Below are 21,984 nucleotides of genomic sequence, written 5' to 3' on the forward strand. Positions count from 1 at the left end.
ATCATGATCCTTTATACTAACACAAAAAATTCCTGGTATAGCCCAACAGTAAACAAAGTGGAATCAACATCTGAAGGAAGACCAGAATTTTCTTAAAAAAAAAAAAAAAAAAACACTGAAGTTGATTGTAATGTTCATGAGCAGGTTCATTGTATTTTTATGTTGAAGCCTGAAGTTTGTTCTAATCAGTAGGCTTTGGACAAATGCTAAGAATTGCTGATGTAGTCACCTAGCATCACCAAAGCTTGATTTCTGGTAAGTCAGCAGGTTGGTCTCCCAGCTGTAATTCTAGAGCATTTTCAGAATTTTACCAGTTAGTGGTTCTCATTCCATACTGGGAATGGATTTCACCAACAAGCATATGCACTCTAATATAAGTCAGCTAAATCAAGTTGATAAGTTTAGTTGATAAGCTAAATCATCTTGATAAATGAAGTTGATAATGACTATTAAATTCCTTGGCAAATCTATAAGGATCCTCAATTACTTTGGAAAAATCTCTATGGATCACAGTTCAGATTTAGTTTGGGGAATATTAAAAATCAAGGGTTTAACCCCAGGATCCTTAGAAGTCTTAACTTTATTTATTTATTTTTTAATATATAAATAAATAAATATAAATTTATTTATTTTTTAATATAAATTTATTTATTTTTAATATAAATTTATTTATTTTAATTAAGACAGTCCCTGGCAAGTTCAGACTAAAGAGGAGTGGGGCAAGTTTCACAAAAAAACAGAATATTTGGTGAAATAATAAGTGTAGAAGAATCGAGGATGTAGAGAAAGACTAGGGGGTGTAGAAGAGAAAGAGGAATACAGTATGAAAAGGAGAGTCCTACCATTAGGATTCCAGAAGAGAGGCAAGATGCCAGACACAGAGCTGGAGGCAAAACAGCCCACAGGAGGACCATGAGGGAGCAATTTTAATTTTCTTTATTTGTTGGCCTCGGTCAATCTCAAAATCTTAACTTACAGAGAGGCAATTTCAGATACCTGATAACATTGGGGAGCTCCAACATATCAATCAAAATAAACATTCCACTCAGTCCTGGAAAGTTTGAGCTATTGTAGTCTAACATATTGCTTTTAAAGAAATTAAGTTTAGGAGTTTCAAAAGTTCCTCATAATGACCATTGATATTCTAAAATGCCTTTGGTCAGGTCAATCCATTTAGTTAGAAATATGCATAAGGAAAAACCTTGGATTTTAAATATAAAATTGGCCAAAGTATTTGTGCAGGGAGGTGCCCTAAAAAATATTTATATTACTGCAATGCTATTTCTCAGGAGTTTTTCTCTAGAGTAGAAGAATAATTTTGAAATGGATTTAGTAACTTATCAAACAAACAGCTTAATTCAAACAGTGTGCAAGCTAATCCAGCTCATTCTATGAAAACAGCATATTCCTAGAGGGTCTTGACCAAAGACCTTTCAACTGTTTCCATAGAATAGTCCATATTCTGATAGAAGTGGCATACTTTCAGCGACACAGGGCCTGGTCCTGAAGGAATGTTGATGACTTTTTAATCAGTTTGATTGAAAAAGTCTGATCTTAAAAACTGGACCAAAGTGCCACAGAAGAACCTGAATACAGAACAAGGCCTTAACTAAAATGACAAAACCCTAAAATAGACCCTGACTAAAGCCTGGAGAGCTTTAAATGGATGCTGCCTGAGCTAGATCCAGGAGAAAGAGGTACCTTCCAACTGCAGGGTTGGCAAGAAAAGCATGGAGTGCAATGGATCATTTGTGGGTACCACGAACTGTTCACTCACCAGCCCTGGGGCCATGGAGGGTCTTCTCTGATCCTAGCACTGGCTACCAGAATATTGACCTGAAAGTAATGGTCAGACATTTCCCTAGCAGAGATGGGTTTATAATTTGGATCAGCAGAAAATTGTAAATCAGCACAGAACTGCAACCATGGTAAATCATGTGCAAGGCGCCATGCACTGCACGTGAAGGAGAACATACTTACAGAAAGGAAAACAAGTTATGAGGGCAGTATAAACAAATGCCCACGACTTTTCACTGGACGAGTCCTTCAGTTCAGTTCAGTTCAGTCGCTCAGTCATGTCCGACTCTTTGCAACCCCATGAATCGCAGCATGCCAGGCCTCCCTGTCCATCACCAACTCCCGGAATTCACTCAGCCTCACGTCCATCGAGTCCGTGATGCCATCCAGCCATCTCATCCTCTGTTGTCCCCTTCTCCTCCTTCCCCCAATCCTTCCCAGCATCAGAGTCTTTTCCAATGAGTAGACTCTTCACATGAGGTGGCCAAAGTACTGGAGCTTCAGCTTCAGCATCATTCCCTCCAAATTACACCCAGGGCTGATCTCCTTCAGAATGGACTGGTTGGATCTCCTTTCAGTCCAAAGGACTCTCAAGAGTCTTCTCCAGCACCACAGTTCAAAAGCATCAATTCTTCGGTGCTCAGCTTTCTTCACAGTCCAACTCTCACATCTATAGTCCTTACCAGGAGCGAAAGATAAGTTCTTCTTGTTGGTCTCTTCTATCGTAACAGAGCATGAGAGCTCCCTATCTGGTCTCCGACATTTACTTAGTTAAGGTTTTGGTTTATATAATTAGCATATAATAGTGTTTAAGTTTAAATTGTGCAATAGGATGATTGGATGTATATTGCAAAATGACCACCACAGTAAGGTTAGCTAACATCTCCGTCACCTTATGTAATTACTTCTGTGTGTGTGTGTATGCACATGTAATGAGGCTATCTAGAATCTACTCTATCAGTAATTTTCAAGTATATGACAGAGCATTTTTAATTGCAGACATTATACTATTCAGTAGGTTCCAAAAACTTTTATAAATGAAACTTTCTACCCTTTGACCAACATCCTTCTACTTTGTGTGATTGTGGTTTAATATTAATTTTGAGCATTTGTTGAAAGGTTAAGAAATAATACCTTGTTGTTGGGTTTTCCTTGTGGCTCAGCTGGTAAAGAATCTGCCTACAATGTGGGAGACCTGGGTTTGATCCCTGGATTGCAAAGATCCCCTGGAGAAGGGAAAGGCTACCCACTCCAGTATTCTGGTGAGGAAAATTCCATGGACTGTATAGTCTAGGGGGTCGCAAAGAGTCAGACACGACTGAGCTACTTTCACTTCACTAAGAAATAATACCTTGTTGTTTAGAAATCTATCATAACAAGGTAAAATAGAACTTCAATAGGCAAATTAAAAAAAAAAATTCTATGAGGCCTCCATCAGCCTAATATCAAAACCAAACAAAGACTTCAAAAGGAGAAAACCGTATGCCAATATCTCTGATGAGTATAGATGCAAAGATCCTCAACAAAATATTAGCAAACAGAATTCAAGGACATGTAAAAAAGGATTGCACACTATAATTAACTGAAAATTTTGTCAAGAATGCAAGAGTGTTTCAATATTTGCAAATCAAACAGTATGATACACCATATTAACAAAAGGAAAGATAAAAATCATATCCTCACAATAGATGCAGAAAAAGTATGTGACAAAACTTAACATCCATTCATGATAAAAACTCATCAAAGCTTGTGTAAATGGAAAACATATTAACATAATAAAGACTATGTATCACAAACCCACAACTAATACACACTTTGCAGTGAAAAGATGGAACTTGGTCTCTAAAGTCAGGAAAAAGGGAAAAATACTCACTCTCACAACTTCTACTTAGCACAGTATTAAAAGTCCTAGCTACAGTAATCAGAAAAGAAAAACAATTAAGAATCACTCAAATTGGAAGGAAAGAAATAAAGATGTCACTATTTCCTGATGACATAGTTTTACATATAAAAAGTCCTAATTCAGTTTAGTTCAGTCATTCAGTCATGTCTGACTCTTTGCGACCCTGTGAATTGCAGCACACCAGGCCTCCCTGTCCATCACCAACTCCCAGAGCTTACTCAAACTCATGTCCACTGAGTCAGTGATCCCATCCAGCCGTCTCATCCTCTGTCATCCCCTTCTCCTCATGCCCCCCAAACCCTCCCAGCATCAGGGTCTTTTCCAACGAGTCAGCTCTTCGCATGAGGTGGCCAAAGTATTGGAGTTTCAGCTTCAGCATCATTCCCTCCAGTGAACACCCAGGACTCATCTCCTTCAGAATGGACTGTTTGGATCTCCTTGAAAGGGACTCTCAAGAGTCTTCTCCAACACCACAGTTCAAAAGCATCAGTTCTTCAGCACTCAGCTTTCTTCACAGTCCAACTCTCACATCCATGCATGACTAATGGAAAAACCATGTCCTTGACTAGACGGACATTTGTTGGCAAAGTAATGTTTCTGCTTTTCAAAATGCTGTATAGATTGGTCATAACTTTCCTTCCAAGGAGTAAGCATCTTTTAATTTCATGGCTGCAGTCACCATAAGATGATTAGTTCCTCTTCACTTTCTGCCATAAGGGTGGTGTTAACTGCATATCTGAGGTTATTGATATTTCTCCTGGCAATCTTGATTCCAGCTTGTGCTTCATCCAGCCCAGCATTTCTCATGATGTACTCTGCATATAAGTTAAACAAGCAGGGTGACAATATACAGCCTTGATACACTCCTTTTCCTATTTGGAACCAATTTGTTTTTCCATGTCCAGTTCTAACTGTTGCTTTGAGTCTCCACAAAAATAATTAACACATGAACTCAGTAAAAATACAAGATACAAGACCAACATATAGAAATCTATTTTTTTTCTATACATTAATAATGAACTGCATTCTCAGGTGACATTAGCGGTAAATAATCTATCCACAAATACAGGAGATGCAAGAGGCAAGGATTTGATCCCTGAATTGGAAAGATCCCCTGGAGAAGAAATGGCAACACACTCCAATATTTTTGCCTGTAAAATCCAAAGGACAGAGGAGCCTGGTAGTCCGTGGGGTTGGAAAGAATCAGGCACAACTGAGCAACATAGCATATGCAGAAAGAAAATAGGAAAACCACATCATTTTAAATATCATCAAAAATAATAAAATGCATATTAATATACTTAACAAAGGAGGGTAGTAGACCTGTACTCTGAAGTCTATAGGGAAACAACATAATACAAAGAAATAGAAAATTATCTCAAGTTCCTGAATTGGAAAAATTAATAATATTGTTGAAATATTCATACCAGCCAAATCAATCTACAGATTTAATGAAATCTCTATAAAAATACCAACCATATTTTTCACAGACCTAGAATACATAATTCTAAAATTTATTTGAAACCATGAAAGATTCCAAATTAGCAAAGCGATCTTCAGAAAAAGTAACAAAGCTGGAGGAATTGTGCTCCCTGGTTTTAGACTATACTACAAATCTAGGGTAGTCACAGCAGCAAGGCGCTGGCGCAAAAACAGACACATCAATCAATAGTACAGAGCAGAAAGCCCAGAGATAATCCACATGTGTATACAATGGAAGAGAGAAAATCTCTTCAACAAGTGGTAAACTGAACAGCTACCTTTTAAAGAATGAGATTGGGACATTTTCACACAACATATTAAAAAATGGAAATGGATTAAGGATCTAAATGTAAAATCTGAAACCTTAAAACTCTTAGAAGAAAACATAGGCGGAACACTCTTTGAAATAAATCACAGTAAATATTTTTCTTGAATTTGTCTTGTAAGGGAAAATAAATAAAAGCAAAGAAATGGTACCTAATTAAACTTCAATGCTTTTGGTCAATAAAGAAAACTGAAAAAATGTAAACAACTTACTGAATGGGAGAATTGGGAGAAATATATTTACAAATGATATAACTGATAATGAGTTATTTTATAAAATATATAAGTAGCTCATACAACTCAATATGAAGTAACCAATCCAATTAAAACTGGTCAGAAAACCTGGATAGACATTTTTCAGAAGATATGGCGAACATAGGAAAAGATGTTCAACATTGCTCATCATCAGAGAAATGCGAATCAAAATCACAATGATATATCTGCACACACCAGTCAGAAAGGAGCCACTGTGGTCTGGGGCTGAGGTCACACTCAAGCTGCAGCTCCATGCCGTGGCCTCAGCCAATCTATTCGCGAGCTGGTCTCTCAGGCACACAGGCTGCTGCCCCTCTGCAGTCCCCTTTGAGGTCTTCAGATTGACCCAGTCTCCCTGCCTGGGTGACCCAAGTCCCTGAAGATGGTGCAAGGAGCCACCAGTACAGACAGCCCCTTGGCAGAACAGGCGGAACACTACGACCACAGGGCCAGGCCCATAAAGAACGCAGTAGAGTGGAATGAGCCACAGTCTAGTGGGGGAGCAAACCTCTCCGTGGCCTGCAAGAGCATGGCCAGGGCACGCCATTCTTCCTGGGGGTCATTAGTAGCGTGGAGCAGAAGACATCTGCAGATAGTAATACAATAAGACGACAAAGAGGGGCTGTGCTTACTGTGGAAAGGACAGAGGAGTTGGAGCCACTATGTCAGGATGTGCCGAGCCTGCTGGATACCTAGCTATATCTGGTCAAAAATGACAGTGAGACTCAGTATGAGAGCGAAGTCTTTTTCCTAAAGATGACAGGGGACAACTACCACTACCTGGCCAACGTTGCCCACTGGCTAGAAGGTGACCCTCATGGAGTCACCTGAGAAGGCCCACAGCAAAGCCCATGAGGTCAGCGAGGAGCACACACAGTCCAGTCACTCCAGTGAGCCTGGACTGGCCCCCAGCTGCTCTGTCCTCTACTATCAGGTCCAGAAGGCCTTGGAGCAAGCCTGCCACTTGACCATGATCGCTTCCAACCATTACCAAGCTCGCGACATTCTCAACAAGGCTCCTGCAAGGACTCCAGGCTCATGAGGACTCGAGGATCATGCACTTCCTGGGTGACAACCTCCTGCTCTGGGACAAGTGATCAGCAAGATGACCAGGGTGGGGAAGGGAACCATTAAGGCCCCCGCGTGGACTGGCAGCACAAGCTGATGCTACTAGGACAGTATCCACCCCTCGCCAGGATTTGGGGGTCAGGCAAGATAGGGAAAAGGAGGGATGACCTTCCTAGGGAGAAACCCATCACCTCTCCTGTCTTTGATCATCTCTTTGGCATTTTTGCCAAAATACTGCAAGTGGAAATTCAGACTAACTATGCTGGCATTGAAATAGCATCTTCACCCTAGAAGATAGACTGTTCTGCAGATTAATGCAAGGGAATCTACTTCAATTTAACTTATTGTTAGAAAATAGCATTTTAAGATGTAAAGAGAACTTAAAACAGCTCTCATTCAATAAGTTCTGTAGTTCTATTAAGAATGTTTATTCACATATGCTCTTGCCTTTTAAGTTTCAGGTATTTTCTAGCTCATTTGTTCTAGCTGAGTATCCCCCCGCCCCCCTCATGGTGTAATCTACCAGACATGGGATAGTTAAAATCTCAAGCTGATAGACTTAGTACATAGAGCATATTTATACTTGTGGTTTAGGCCTTGATAGTTTTTAAAAGTTTCCAATTAGTTGACAGCATTAATACTCAATTGCAGTTCACAGTATTTCTACATTACAACCATACATAACATCAAGCCATTGACTGTGTGTTTTCCTTTATTTTGACTTTTACATGCTTATTTAGCCTTATCCAGGTTGGTTTTGCTATTATTTATCTCCTAGGCCCAAAGGTTTTCCTGAAGAGTATCAAAGCTACTTTAGGTTTTGGCTAATAGGTGCTTGGCAGGGGGCTGTGGGATTTTTGTTCTTTCTTCTTAACTTAAATCCACCACACACACACACACAAAGATTAATCACTTTAATAGCAAAGTTAAACACCACAAACAGAAAATTCAGGTCAGTATGTCATTTACTGTGCTGATGTTTCCAGACAAATCCGGATTTTTCAGCTGCCAAGCTCTCTCCTCAGGGATCGCACCACCATTTCCCTGCTTGCTTGGGTCTTCTTCCCCTCTCTACCTGTGCTCACGGCATGCACTCAGGGGGGTTGAAAAGCCATCGGGTTGTAGAAGTTGGCAGTCATTTTGAGAAAGTTCAGGGTGTGGTGTGTCAAAATTCAGGAGCTGGGAGCTAGGAGCTTACTGGCAGAAAAATTTAAGAACCCTGTTCATAAACATTATAAATGTTCATATATGCTCCAGTTTCAGGAGCCTTGTGTTTGGCAATGAGTGCTCAGATGCCTCCAGCTCTTTGTGACCAAATGAGCTGCAGTCTGCCATGTTACCCTGGGAAAGGAGTATGCCAAGGCTGTATATGGTCACCCTGCTCATTCAACTTATATGCAGAGTACATCATGCAAAATACCAGACTGGATGAATCACAAGCTGGAAGCAAGACTGCTGGGAGAAATACCAACAAACTCAGATACACAGATGATGTCACTGTAATGGCAGACAGTGAAGAGGAGCTGAGGAGCCTCTTGATGAAAATGCAGAGGAGAGTGACATAGCTGGCTTGAAAGTCAACATTATGTTTATAATAGCCAGGACATACATGGAAACAACCTAGATGTGCATCAGCAGATGAATGGATAAGAAAGCTGTGGTACATATACACAATGGAGTATTACTCAAGCCGTTAAGAATACATTTGAATCAGTTCTGATGAGATGGATGGAACTGGAGCCGATTATACAGAGTGAAGTAAGCCAGAAAGAAAAACACCAATACAGTATACTAACACATATATATGGAATTTAGAAAGATGGCAATGATGACCCTGTATGCAAGACAGCAAAAAAGACACAGACGTGTATAGCGGACTTTTGGACTCAGAGGGAGAGGGAGAGGGTGGGATGATTTGGGAGAATGGCACTGAAACATGTAGACTATCATATAAGAATCGAATCACCAGTCTATGTCTGATGCAGGATACAGCATGCCCGGGGCTGGTGCACGGGGATGACCCAGAGGGACCTTGTGGGGAGGGAGGTGGGAGGGGGGTTCATGTTTGGGATCGCATGTACACCCGTGGTGGATTCATGTCAATGTATGGCAAAAACAATACAGTATTGTAAAGTAAAATAAAGTAAAAAAAAAAAAAAAAAATGAAGATCATGGCATTGAAGCCCAACAGTTCATTGCAAACAGGTGTGGAGAAAGTGGAAACAGTGACAGATTTTCTCTTCTTGGGCTCCAAAATCACTCTAGGTGGTGATTGCCTCTGTGAAATTAAAATGCACTAGCCCCTTGGAAGGAAAACTATGACAAACCTAGACAGCATATTAAAAAAGCAGAGACATCACTTTGCCAACCAAGATCCATATAGTCAAAGCTGTGATTTTTCCAGCAGTCCTGTACAGATGTGAGAGTTGGATCACAAAGAATGCTGATACCACTCTACTGGCAGAAAATGAAGAGGAACTGAGGAACCCTTTGATGAGGGTGAAAGAGGAGACTGAGAATGCTGGCTTGAAACGCAGCATTAAAAAAAAAATTGAAGATCATGGCATCGGGTCCCATCAATTCACGGCGAATAGGAAGGGAAAAAGTGGAAACAGTGACAGATTTTATTTTCTTCTCTGAAATGACTGGGACGGTGACTGCGGCCATGAAATTATGAGAATTTCTCCTTGCAAGGGCACCTTCGAGGGTAAAGAGTATGTCTGCAATGCAGAAGACCCAGGTTCTACCCCTGGGTTGAGAAGATCTCCTGGAGAAAGGAATGGCTACCCACTCCTGTATCCTTGCCTGGAGAATCCCATGGACAGAGGAGTCAGGCAGGCTACAGTCCATGGGATTGCAAGAGTTGGACATGACCGAGCTGCTGAGCAGGGGCAAGGACAGCCATTTGGTGGAGCCATAGCAAAGCAAAAACTTCGTGTTTTAGTTAGAGAGGCGTGGCAAAGCCCTGGGTATTTTAGCAGAGATGTTAAATGCTCTCTAGTATTCACATCCATTATCATGTGAAGAATAACTATGTGAGTGAAGTACGGAGAATACAGTGTGTTTGTGCATGTCTGTGTTGTGTTTGTGTGTCTTTGTGTGCAGGTATGTGGGTAATTCTAACGCTTTTATTATAATAGCTCAGGAAAGGAAATACAGTGACTGTAATGTACAAGTGGTGGTGATAGATCAGATTCTAAATATATTTCAAAGCAGAAACATCAGAATTTGCTGTTGGATGCTTTATGGAGAAAAAAAATAGTACTCGAAATTGACTAGATACTGTTTAAACTAAACAGCTAAAATAGTAGATTGCCATTAAAGAATGAGGTGTTAGTGAATGCCGGAGGTTGGAGTACCTTTTAAGAGTGTGAACCAAATGGTCACGTGGCATAAAAGCATACAAGTTGGCAATTTATGGAAAGGTCTGAGATAAACACATTTGTATTTATCAGTCACTTGTATGATATCCATGGTCATGAAAGAAATTGCCTATGAAAGTATATAGAGAAAATAGGAGGTGCATAGTAGGTTCTAGAGTGTGCCACAGTTTAGTTTAAAAATGATGATTTTTTAGTCTAATTCCAAAAAAGGGTATGAAAGTCCAGTGGAGTAGAAGGTCAAACCAGAAAGAATGCTGTCTTCAAATTAAAGTTTGTTCATAAGGCAACGGAAAGGTAGAGAGTAGAATGGGTGTATGCAGATTGTGTACACAAGCCTGTGTGCAGTCTTACTGAAAAGGGAGCATGGAAGTGTGAGAGTACCAGGAATAGAAGGGGGATCACACAAGACTTAGGTTTCATTTTGTCTCCTTTTAAGCCGGGTGACATCGAGCCCCATTCATATCCTGATGAGGATGATTCAGTAATGAAAAAGAAAAGCCAGTTATGATACAGAAAGCACTGAGTAATCACAAAGTCAGTTAATATTTTGGCCATTGTGAATAATCTGCAATGAACATGAGAATGCAAATACCTCTTCAATATCCTGCTTTCATTTCCTTCAGATATATACCCAGATGTGTGATTTCCGGATCACAGAGTAGTTCTATTTTTAGGTTTTTTTTAGAAACCTCAGGATTGTTCTCCAGAGTGCCAGAACCAATTTACATTCCCACCCACAGTGCACTGGGTTCTTTTTTCTCCGCACTTTCACCAACACTGGATATCTAATGCAGAGTGTAGTGAGCATAATCAACAATACTTCGAAGTCGCTAAAAGATGAGATCTGAAATGTTTTCACCACAAAAAAAGAAATGATAATTTATGCGGCTTAGAAGTGTTGAATAACATTAAGGTGGTGGTGGCTCCGCGGAAAAGAATCCACCTGCAATGTAGGAGACACAAGAGATGTGGGTTTAATCTCTAGGTTGGGAAGATCCCCTGGAGGGAAAAAATGTCAACCAGATTCTTGCCTGGAGAATCCCATGGACAGAGGAACCTGGCAGGCTACAGTCCATGGGGTCACAAAGAGTCGGACATGACTGAGTACCCACATACAAGGTAATCACATTGAAATATAATATAAAAGCATGTCCCACCAGGAATAGAAGGAGGATCACACAAGACTTAGGTTTTGCTTTGTCTCCTTTTAAGCCGGATGACATCGAGTTTTGTAAACTTACAAAATGTTATTTATCAATTATATCTCAATTTTAAAAAGTGAATGGCTAGCGGAAAAAATGGGTCAGATATAATGTAACTCTGTATTCTCCACATACCTCGAAACAAATCCACCAGCTAAGCTGAGGCAAGGCAGGGGATAGGAATCTGTGGGAGAAAAGTTTCCATTCTAAATGTAGGAAAGTTGGTTGACTAAAGAAAACATTAGGAGGCTCAGTCAGAGCTGAGGTTTATGGGAATGAATTTAAGGTAAGACAAATTAACATGATTTCATTTTTCTCTGACCACATTCTGTTATTTGAATGCTTAACTCAGGCAGGCAGATAGATAGATACTAGATAGATGATAGATAGATGATAGATAATACATAGGTATGGGGATAGGTAGATTAAAATTCCATGATACTGCTGCCTAAACCAGAGAAGGCAATGGCACCCCGCTCCAGTGCTCTTGCCTGGAAAATCCGATAGATGGAGGAGCTTGGTAGGCTGTAGTCCATGGGGTTGCAAAGAGCTGGACACAACTGAACGACTTCACTTTCACTTTCCACTTTCATGCATTGGAGAAGGAAATGGCAACCCACTCCAGTGTTCTTGCCTGAGGAATCCCAGGGACGGGGGAGCCTGGTGGGCTGCCGTCTATGGGGTTGCACAGAGTCGGACATGACTGAAGCGACTTAGCAGCAGCAGCAGCAGCAGCCTAAACACTTCTTTTCCTGTACACCATATTTGACTCTGCTCTACATGAAGAGATCTTGCCAAGCTGCCCTATTTTCAGATGTTTCAAGCTCAGAATTTTCTGTTGCCCTCAATGGATTCTCCATGGTATTGTCAAAGGTCTTCCAGACCAAACCTTTCTAATTCTACAATTAATACCTCAGATCATATCCAGATTTCAGAATAAAGCAATTCTTTTATCTCATCCATGCTGTTGGTTCTGATCTCGCAAATGAGAACATAATGAATACTAAAAGGAACGTTCTATTTCAGGGATTTGTTTTTCCAGCTGAAATCAGTACTATACATGAGAATACCTCATTTTCAAACAGTAAATATATTAATATATTAATATCTTTGACCTATTCTTTTAAATCACCTTAGTGCTCAGAGGATTCATTTTAGGTTAATGTTTTGTACATGAGGTAGTATTTCCCTCTCTGCTTCTCTATAATTTTTTTAAATTTTTCAATATTTAAGAAGGGTAAAATAGGCTATATTAATGATTAGTATTAATATAGCATTCCAATTTTAAGATACTGTTTGGGTAAAGTGAAAAAATGTATCTTAATATTTCAAATGAGTAAAGATAAAATCATTTAGATTTTTTTAATTAAAAAATCATCATCTAAAAAAAGATCTGCTTGAATATGTCCTTTCAATTGTGTTAAATTACACATTTAGAAAAAAATTATTAGTGCCATAAGCAAATAAAATAATGAGCACATTTTCCTCAATAAGATGAATATCAGTTAAATATGAAATTAATGCTATTATTTCTGCTAATAGAATCTTGGGACTTAGTAATATTTAACAATAAAATACCTATTACAGCAGCCTCTATACTTATAGACATGTTTAATTCTATGTCAAGAATAAAAATAGACAAAAAATTGTTTGAGAAATTGCAGGGAAAAAAAAAAGAAATTGCATGCAATTTATGATGTAGTGGATTGGAGGAACAGAATAAAAAGAAGATATTACACTTTATTTTTAGTCCTATAATATTTATCAGAACTATTTTTTAATAAACATATTTTAAAATAGTATGAATATTTTATTTATTATAGCATACAAATTATTGGAAGCCAGCCAGTTCCAAATTATAATTGCTAGAAATGACTATTTTAAAATATAGAAGGTAGGTGGCTAAGGACAAAGGCAACAAACGCATCTCGTCAGTGCATTTGCTTTGTGACAACAAAAGCTTAAACCAAATTTCAATTCTTTTGAGATTTAACTACAAAATCTGTACAGTAATCCTATAATAAGTGCCCTGTCATTGCAGCTCTTTAATTGCTACAAATATATGACCTTCTGTAGAATTCATTCTGTCTGCAACCTTACAAAGTAGGCCAAGATAACAACTCATAATATATTCTTGGTAATGAGCTTTTAATTAATTCTGTTTTTAAAAACCCCTTAAAATGGAACCATCCTCCACTTTTTTATTTTTTCACTGCATATTAAAAATTTTAACTATTTAAATTATTTTTAAACTAATTCACTTTATAGACACTATAGCTAATTTTCATATTCTGGCTTTATTTCATTGTAATCACTGAAATAATTACACATGAGCAGTCCCAGGACAGAGGAGTTTTTTTGGTTGTGAAAGGAAATAAAGGAATTTTTGTCTTTTTGTGCCATGTTGGCCCAAAGCTAAATATATGTTGGCAATATACAAATGTGCATATTTTTAGATAGAACCCTGGGTCTTAGAGCATAGGTCTCACTTCATAAATAAGTAACTTGAATTAAACACCACACAGTACTATTACATAATGAAAATTTATTGCATTTTTGTTCTTAATAAAATATTTAAAGAGATTGAATCAATGTACTTGAGCTCCAGTATATGTCCTCACTGATTCTAAACTCATAAAAATTCTGTTCTACAAATTGTTAATTTTTTCTATTAGATTCCGTTAAGTATTTGCAGAACTTTTATTTGAATTAAGAGATTGTCATATTTTTCTAACAGGACACAAAAATTGATGGCTGGTTTGACAAAGAGTGCTATTTTACCCATTGTTCCATGATATATAGTATGTACAAGTGGCATACAAAGATTTTCAAATATTTATTTTCCTTGAACTAATCCATGTTTATAAATGTAATTATAGCTGAAGCTATAGCTTCAAACATATGTATACCTATGGCTAATTCATGTTGAGGTTTGATAGAAAACAACAAAAATCTGTAAAGCCGTTATCCTTCAATAAAAATAAATAAATTTTTAAAAATCCAAAGAAATGGCTTTCAGGAATTGCAGCCTAGAACTTTCAAACATGTAGAGGTTAAACTATGAAGAAAAATAAGTAAAAAAAAAAAAAGAAAGAAAAAACTAAGACGAGGCAGTCAATATGGAAGGAGGAAAAAACAATGAGAAAAAAGAAATAGAAGACAGCGTTATGGACCTATATTTTAATGATGATCCATAAGGGAAAAAAAAGAATTCGAGCGATTCTCAGTGTAACTGTGGCTGTAAATGTAAGGACTGACTTGTGTCCGTGCATGGGAACCTTATAGTCCAGCAGAGGAGCAAAAGGCCTAGATGAATGCAGCTGAGGCTGGGAAACTCAGGAAGCACTTACGGTCTTCAAACTTTATTTTCATTCAAAAATGCCTTACATCATTAAATATTTGATTCACGTGGAGTAAATATTTTCATACACATTTTGCCCAAGTGGAAGACAAAATGATCCACTGAGGCTACAGGGGACGCAAAGAGTAGAGGGTATATTAAGTAAAAATTCAGCAAACCATGAAAAAGAATATTACACTAATTAAAACTGATGTGGAATTCATTGACTTTGGAAATACTTTTAATGCCATATGTTACATTTAAACAAGAGAGCTTTAATCAAGGAATTTTAAAATTGAAATTTGGATGTATACTCATAAATAATTAGAATATTTTTGTGAATGACAACATAAAACAAATTAACACAATAAAACAAGGATAATAGTCAATTGAGTCATTCTATGCTGACATTTTTATTCCTGTGATGTATATGCTTTAAATAGAATTAACAATGAGATAATAAATTTAGATAATTTTCTTGACACTTTATCATTTTCCTCACTAAAAAAAAAGGATTTGGGATTACAAATGTTTTGTTGTCTACTTATAATATATCAAAAGTAATGAAGCATAGGAAGAATATATTTTATTGAATTCTATAAAGCCTTGTTAGGTTGAGAGGGAAACCAAAGATAAATAAGGCTCTTCCACGTTCACAGTCTTCATTTCCAGTTCACAACTTTTAAACTTGATGCATTTTATGAAAAAAAAAAAAAAGAAACAAAAGTTTGGTGATAATATTTTTTCCAACTCTAAGCAGAAAACTCACATGCAGCTTATGGTTAGTTCTAACTCAGATGCTTAGTTTTTTTATTCTTAGGTCAGTAAGTCTAGAAGTATTAGCATAAAGTAATAGTCGTAAGCATAAAATAAAGGCTTTGTATGTTTATCTTGATATAAGGATAGAACACTGCATTCCTAATAATGTTGCTAAGACATTCAGTCATTCTTATCCCCCAACAAGAGCAGTTAAATAGAAAAATATGTACTTAATACAATGAATCTTCCCTGATAGAGGCTTCCCTGATAGCTCAGTTGGTAAAGAATCTGCCGGCATGCAGGAGACCCCGCTTTGACTCCTGGGTTGGGAAGATCCGCTGGAGAAGGGATGGGCTACCCACTCCGGGATTCTTGAGTCTGCTTTGTGGCTCAGCTGGGAAAGAGTCCATCTGCAATGAGGGAGATCCGGGTTGGATCCCTGGGTCGAGAAGATCCCCGTGGAGAACAGAAAAGCCTACCCACTCCTGTAATCTGACCTGGAGAATTCCATGGAGTGCCACAAAGAGTCAGACACAACTGAGTGACTCGCATTTTCACTTTTAATACAGTGACAAAAATAAAAATAAATGATCTAGAGGGAAATTGATTGCCAGAAATTTGGGAAATTGAGGTTAATGAAGGCAAAAAAAAAGACATAAAATTTAGCAAAGCTAAAATCATAGACAGTAGAAAGAAAGAAGTGGGTAAATTCAATGAAAACCTTAAATCAAGGTCAATAAACCCTACAGTGAAGAGGCTAAAATGAAAAAGGACTCTCTTCAGATAGAACTTGTGAATATCCTCCAAAATACATGATGCCTAGACAAGATATTGGATAATTTTCAAACATGGGATAAATAAGAGTAGTCTTAAAGTTGCTTTGGAAGGGAACACTTAAACCAAAAACAAGACAGAAAATTAGATAAGTGGAAGAGAGTCACTCCTTTCTCTGATGAAACATCAATACCATACAAAGATAGAACCAGAGATCATCAATCATAAATATGTACAATATACCCATAACATATGGAAATTAAGGTTATATTTAACCAGTTTAGGAAAATCTGGCTGTTTTATCTATAATTTATAGATGTATATATTATATATATTAAATATGCAATATTATGTGTATTATGTATTATATATATATACATCCTAATTTTAAGAAAGTTATTTTCAGTGCATATCCAGTGAGGGGAGGGGGTGAAATAATTGTTGGGAACAGTAAGTATTGTCTGCTTCTGAAATCTCTGAAAAGATGGTGGTCTTATCTTTTGCTCACTGTCCTGGTAGCCAGGCAGGATTCTTTCATTACCTAATAAATGTTCCTTATAGAAAATTTAATTATCTAACAAATTAAGAGAGAGATAGTTATCAATTACCTAATTATCCAGTAGGTAGAAAAAAGAGAAATTTTGAGTCTTCCCAGATGTAAGAATATTAACTTTGCATCTCAGTACTTAGTAAATCAAAGGGGAAACTGCTCAAATCTATTTTGTGAGCATACAGCTTTATTTTGGAATCTTATTGTAAACAGTGGTTTATTAAGTCCACCATTTCCTAAATTAGGTCGTATGTGTATTTCTTGAAATAAATCAAATAGAACACTAAGAATGTATTTCTGAGACTATATGAAATGCGGATTCCATATACTTTAGTTGGACACAAACCAATCTCTAAGATATCGAACATTTAAGCAACTTTTATTTTAAAAAAATCTCAGGACTGCAATAAAAATAAATATAAAGCAATATAAACATTTATTCTACTCTCATTTTTGTCATCACTTTAGGAAAGTATATACCATGATATTCATTTATTTATTATATTTGTTATACAATTAATAGACTTCACCATATATTTTCTGTATTTGTTTCTGGGGTTCTAAATTAGTATGACCTCATCTTTACCACAAGGCTCTGCTCTCATTCTGTCGATCAGCAATGTTAGTGCGTCATAAAGATGGGCTCAGAACCGGAAGTTATTTCAGCAGTGTGACACCCACAGTGGAGACTTCCTGAAGGCTGGTCAGACCTCTCTCCTGGAGACCCTCGCTTCAGCATCACTTCAAAGTCAAAATGATCCAAGTATGTAACAACAGTGACAAATTAGGCATGAGAGAATGTGAACGAAATTTTCTCTTTGCTATTCGCCTGCCAATTTACTGCTCTGCTATTTTCTTATTCTTTATTCTTCTGTTTTCTCCTTCATCCTATGTATGTGTTTCCCTTGAGGAAACAGAAATTACTTTAAATGAATGGATTTGGTGATCTGAATCAGGTCAGATCTGCATTTTATATAACACTGTGGTGGAATTTCTGTAATAGAATATAATGGAATCAGATTTGTTTCCTTTAGTGGACTTACACATCACTAACACTGCTGTTTCTTCCTTGGCAGCTACTGCAGAAACCTCATCTACACAGAGCTAGCAGGTCAATCTGAAAAACACTGAATATGACAAGAAACTCTGAAACATAAGACATTCTTTTGCTCCCTTAAATTGTCCTTCAGTAAAAAGTAATATCTTGTTCTTGTTAGGGACCAAATGACAGGCTCTAGGACCTGAGCCATGTTTACCAAAAAAAGACAGGACATGCGCTCATCCTGCCTGGCCAATCATGTAACGCCAGCTACTCCTGTAACTGAGACAAAGAGCTGCCTGTATATAAGCCGCCATACTCCTTTGTTCGGGGCTCTTGTCAGATTCCACTGTGCTGGAAGAGACTTGGGCCCTAGTGCGCTAGAAATAAACTCCCTTCTTGCCTTTGCATTACTGTGGTGGACTTGCTGTCTCAGTCGGTTCGGAGATATGGGCTCGGTGCATAACATTTGGGGGCTCATCCGGGATCTCTGTCCCACGGGGGAGGACAGCTCTCCTGGTAGAAGGGAGTAACCTCGTTAGGAGATAAGAGCTCTGAGCACCGGTGCTAACGTTGCAGAAGCCCAGGTTAAGTCCGGGGCCCAGTACTGGGGAGGCATCTGGGTGCAAAGTGCAGAGGCAAGTCAGCGTAAGGCCGAGGTCTGGTATCGTGCTGGGGAGGCGGTTGGCTCTGGTTACTGGATTAGGTCCAGCGTAAGGCCGGGGCCTGGTTTCGTGCTGGGGAGGCGGCTGGCTCTGTGAACATCCTGCAGGTAAGACTGAGTGCATTGTCGGCGGCCACCTTGTGTTTGTTATCTGTTTGTCTATTCGTGGTGTCTGTGTTGCTCTTTGTGTGCCCTGTTGGCTCCCAGTGTACTTTTCTGTGATCATGGGACAAACAACTTCTACTCTTTTATCTCTTATGATTAACCACTTCTCTGATTTTCAAGTCTAGAGCACAGAATCTATCATTGCTGGTGAAGAAAAGCAAGTTAGTAAATTTTTGTTCTGCCGAGTGGCCTGCTTTTGATGTCGGCTGGCCACAAGAAGGCACCTTCAGCCTGCCTACTGTTTGAGTGGTCAGAGAAAAGGTGCTCGCCCCCTACCCTTCAGGGCACCCAGACCAAACTCCATACATTTTGGTCTGGGAGGACCTGGTGGAAAACCCCCCAGCCTGGCTAAAACCTTTTGTTTTTCAGCCCCTCACTTCCCTTCCCTCTTCCCCGTCCTCAGCTTCAGTACGTCCACAGGTACTAGTTGTTGAAGCATCCAAAGAGAAAGAAGACAAAAAAAAGCACAGCAACCGGGTGAAACCGGTATTCTAGGAACCCTCACCATACCCCAATTTACTTGACCTGGAGACCGAACTCTCCCCGCCCCCCTACGCGGATCCACTTCTGCCCCCGCAGGTTCCTCAGGTCTCTTCCTGAGGGATACAAAGGGACACCGAGGCTTCGGCCCCAGCCCGGGAAGGAGGCCCCACTCAAGGGACTCGGGAAAAAACCAGGGGCATCACCAATATGGCAAAAGCCCCCTCCTCCACAGTCCAGGCATTTCCAGTTCGGGCGGGGCCTGCCAGAGCAGACAGAGAACGGACATACCAGTATTGGCCCTTTTCCACCAGTGATCTTTACAACTGGAAAACTCAGACCCCTTCATTCTCTGAAAAACCTCAGGGCCTCATTGACCTTTTAGAATCTATCCTTTTCACCCATAACCCCACCTGGGATGACTGTCAACAGTTGTTACAAGTGCTTTTTACTACAGAGGAACGTGAATGGATCTTGTCAGAAGCACGAGGGAAAAAAATGTGCTGGGGTAGATGGGAGACCCACTATGCAGCCTAACCTGATTGATGAGGGATTTCCCCTGACGCGGCCCTGCTGGGACTTCAAGCGCGCTAAAGGTAGGGAGCGTCTCCGAGTGTACCGCCAGACTCTTATGGCTGGCCTTAGCGCGGCCGCCAGGAAGCCAACTAATTTGGCCAAAATAAATTCAGTGAGGCAGGAGCCAAATGAGAGCCCAGCAGCCTTCCTTGAAAGGATAATGGAAGCTTTTAGACAGTATACCCCTATGGACCCACAGGCAGATGAGTCACGAGAGGCAGTTATGTTAGCATTTGTAAATCAAGCAGCCCCCGATATTAGAAAAAAGTTACAAAAGATAGAGAGATTAAGTGAACAATCCTTACAAGATCTAGTGAGGGCAACCAAGAGGTTTTTAATCATAGAGAGACCCCAAAAGAGAGAGAGGACCACATTAAAAGAGAAAAAAGAAAATTTAGAGCTAAAGAAAACCATAAAAATCAAAAAGAGCTGGCCCAGATATTTTTTGCTGGGATTGAAAACAAAAACAGGTTCCAAAAAGGAAAAAAATTGGACTCAAAAACTGAAAAAAAAAAAACCGACAAGGCATAAGCTTGAGAAAAACCAATGTGCGTTTTGTAAAGAGTTTGGACATTGAAAAGATAAATGCCCCAAGAAAAATCTAAAAGAGGGGCCCAAGAACCCGAAGAACGAGACTCCCTCTCCAGACAGTCATATCCTCTACGCAGGTGAGGATAGTGACTAGGGGGGTCAGGGCTCAAACCCCCTCCCCGAGTTCTGGGTAACTATAAATGTGGAGGGGAAACCGGTTGGCTTCATGGTGGACACGGGAGCCCAATACTCAGTCTTAAACCAAAAAGATGGACCCATGTCTAAGAAAAGTAGCTGGGTGCAGGGAGCAACCGGGACTAAACGATATGGATGGACTACAAAACGGCATGTGAACTTGGGGGCCCACCAGGTGACCCATTCTTTTCTGGTGATACCTGAGTGTCCAGCGCCCTTGTTGGGAAGGGATTTACTGTCTAAAGTAAATGCCCAAATTCATTTTGACCATGGACAAGTGTCGGTTCTAGATGGGACCGGGCATCCTCTTCAGGTCCTGTCTCTGGCATTAAAAGATGAATACAGACTCTACTTGCCAGAGGCCCCAGTGACAATAAGCCCCAAAGTACAACCATGGGTTCAAAGATACCCTCAGGCCTGGGCTGAAACAGCAGGAATGGGACTGGCCAAACAGAGGCCCCCTATCATTGTGGAACTGAAAGCCAGTGCTTCCCTGGTGAGGGTACGGCAGTATCCCATGAGTCAAGAGGCTCAACAAGGAATTACTCCTCATATACAACACTGCATAGACGCTGGGGTCCTGAAAAGGTGCCGGTCCCCATGGAACACTCCCCTGTTGCCTGTGAAAAAGCCTGGGGGAACTGATTTTAGACCGGTTAAAGATCTACGAGAAGTCAACAAACGGGTGAGTGATAGTCATCCTATGGTTCCTAACCCTTATACAATGCTAAGCAACTTGCCTCCAAACTACATTTGGTATACTGTTTTAGATTTAAAAGATGCCTTTTTCAGTTTGCCTCTTGCCCCCGCAAGCCAAGAGATCTTTGCCTTCAAATGGCAGGAAGACGGTGGTCAAACCCCTGTGCAGCTGACATGGAATCGCTTACCACAGGGTTTCAAAAATTTGCCCACGTTATTTAATGAGGCCCTGGACGAAGACCTCTGTGAGTATTGGGTTAAACACCCTACCATTGTTTTATTACAATATGTTGATGACCTTATGCTGGCAGTGGCTACAGAAAAAGAGTGCCAAGAGGCAACAGGTGACCTTCTCCAAACCTTGGGGACTTTAGGTTACTGGGCCAGTGCCAAAAAGGCCCAGATTGCCAAGCAAGAGGTTACATACCTCGGTTATAAGATAAAACAGGGCCAGAGGTGACTAACACAGGCTACGAAAGAAACCATCCTACAGATCCCTGAGCTGGCCAACCCTAGACAAGTGAGAGAATTTCTGGAAACTGTGGGATATTGCCAGTTATGGATCTTGGGGTTTGCAGAAAAGGCCAGGCCCCTATATGAAGGGACCAAAAAAAAAAAACAAGGACTGGAAATGGACTGAGCCAATGAAAGAGGCCTTTCAAGAGCTCAGGTGAGCCTTGCTAGAAGTTCCTGCCCTTGCCCTCCTTGATCCATCTAAGCCTTTCCAATTATTTATAGATGAAAAGCGGGGCATAGGAAAAGGGGTACTAACACAGAGATGGGGACCATGGAAGTGAC

General features: G+C 39.6%; 1 pseudogene; it reads left to right on the forward strand.

Annotated features, from left to right (window-relative positions):
- On the forward strand, positions 6,144-6,803 carry LOC102176440 (annotated as a pseudogene).

The sequence above is a fragment of the Capra hircus genome, chromosome 14, assembly GCF_001704415.2.
Source record: "Capra hircus breed San Clemente chromosome 14, ASM170441v1, whole genome shotgun sequence".
NCBI lineage: Eukaryota > Metazoa > Chordata > Mammalia > Artiodactyla > Bovidae > Capra > Capra hircus.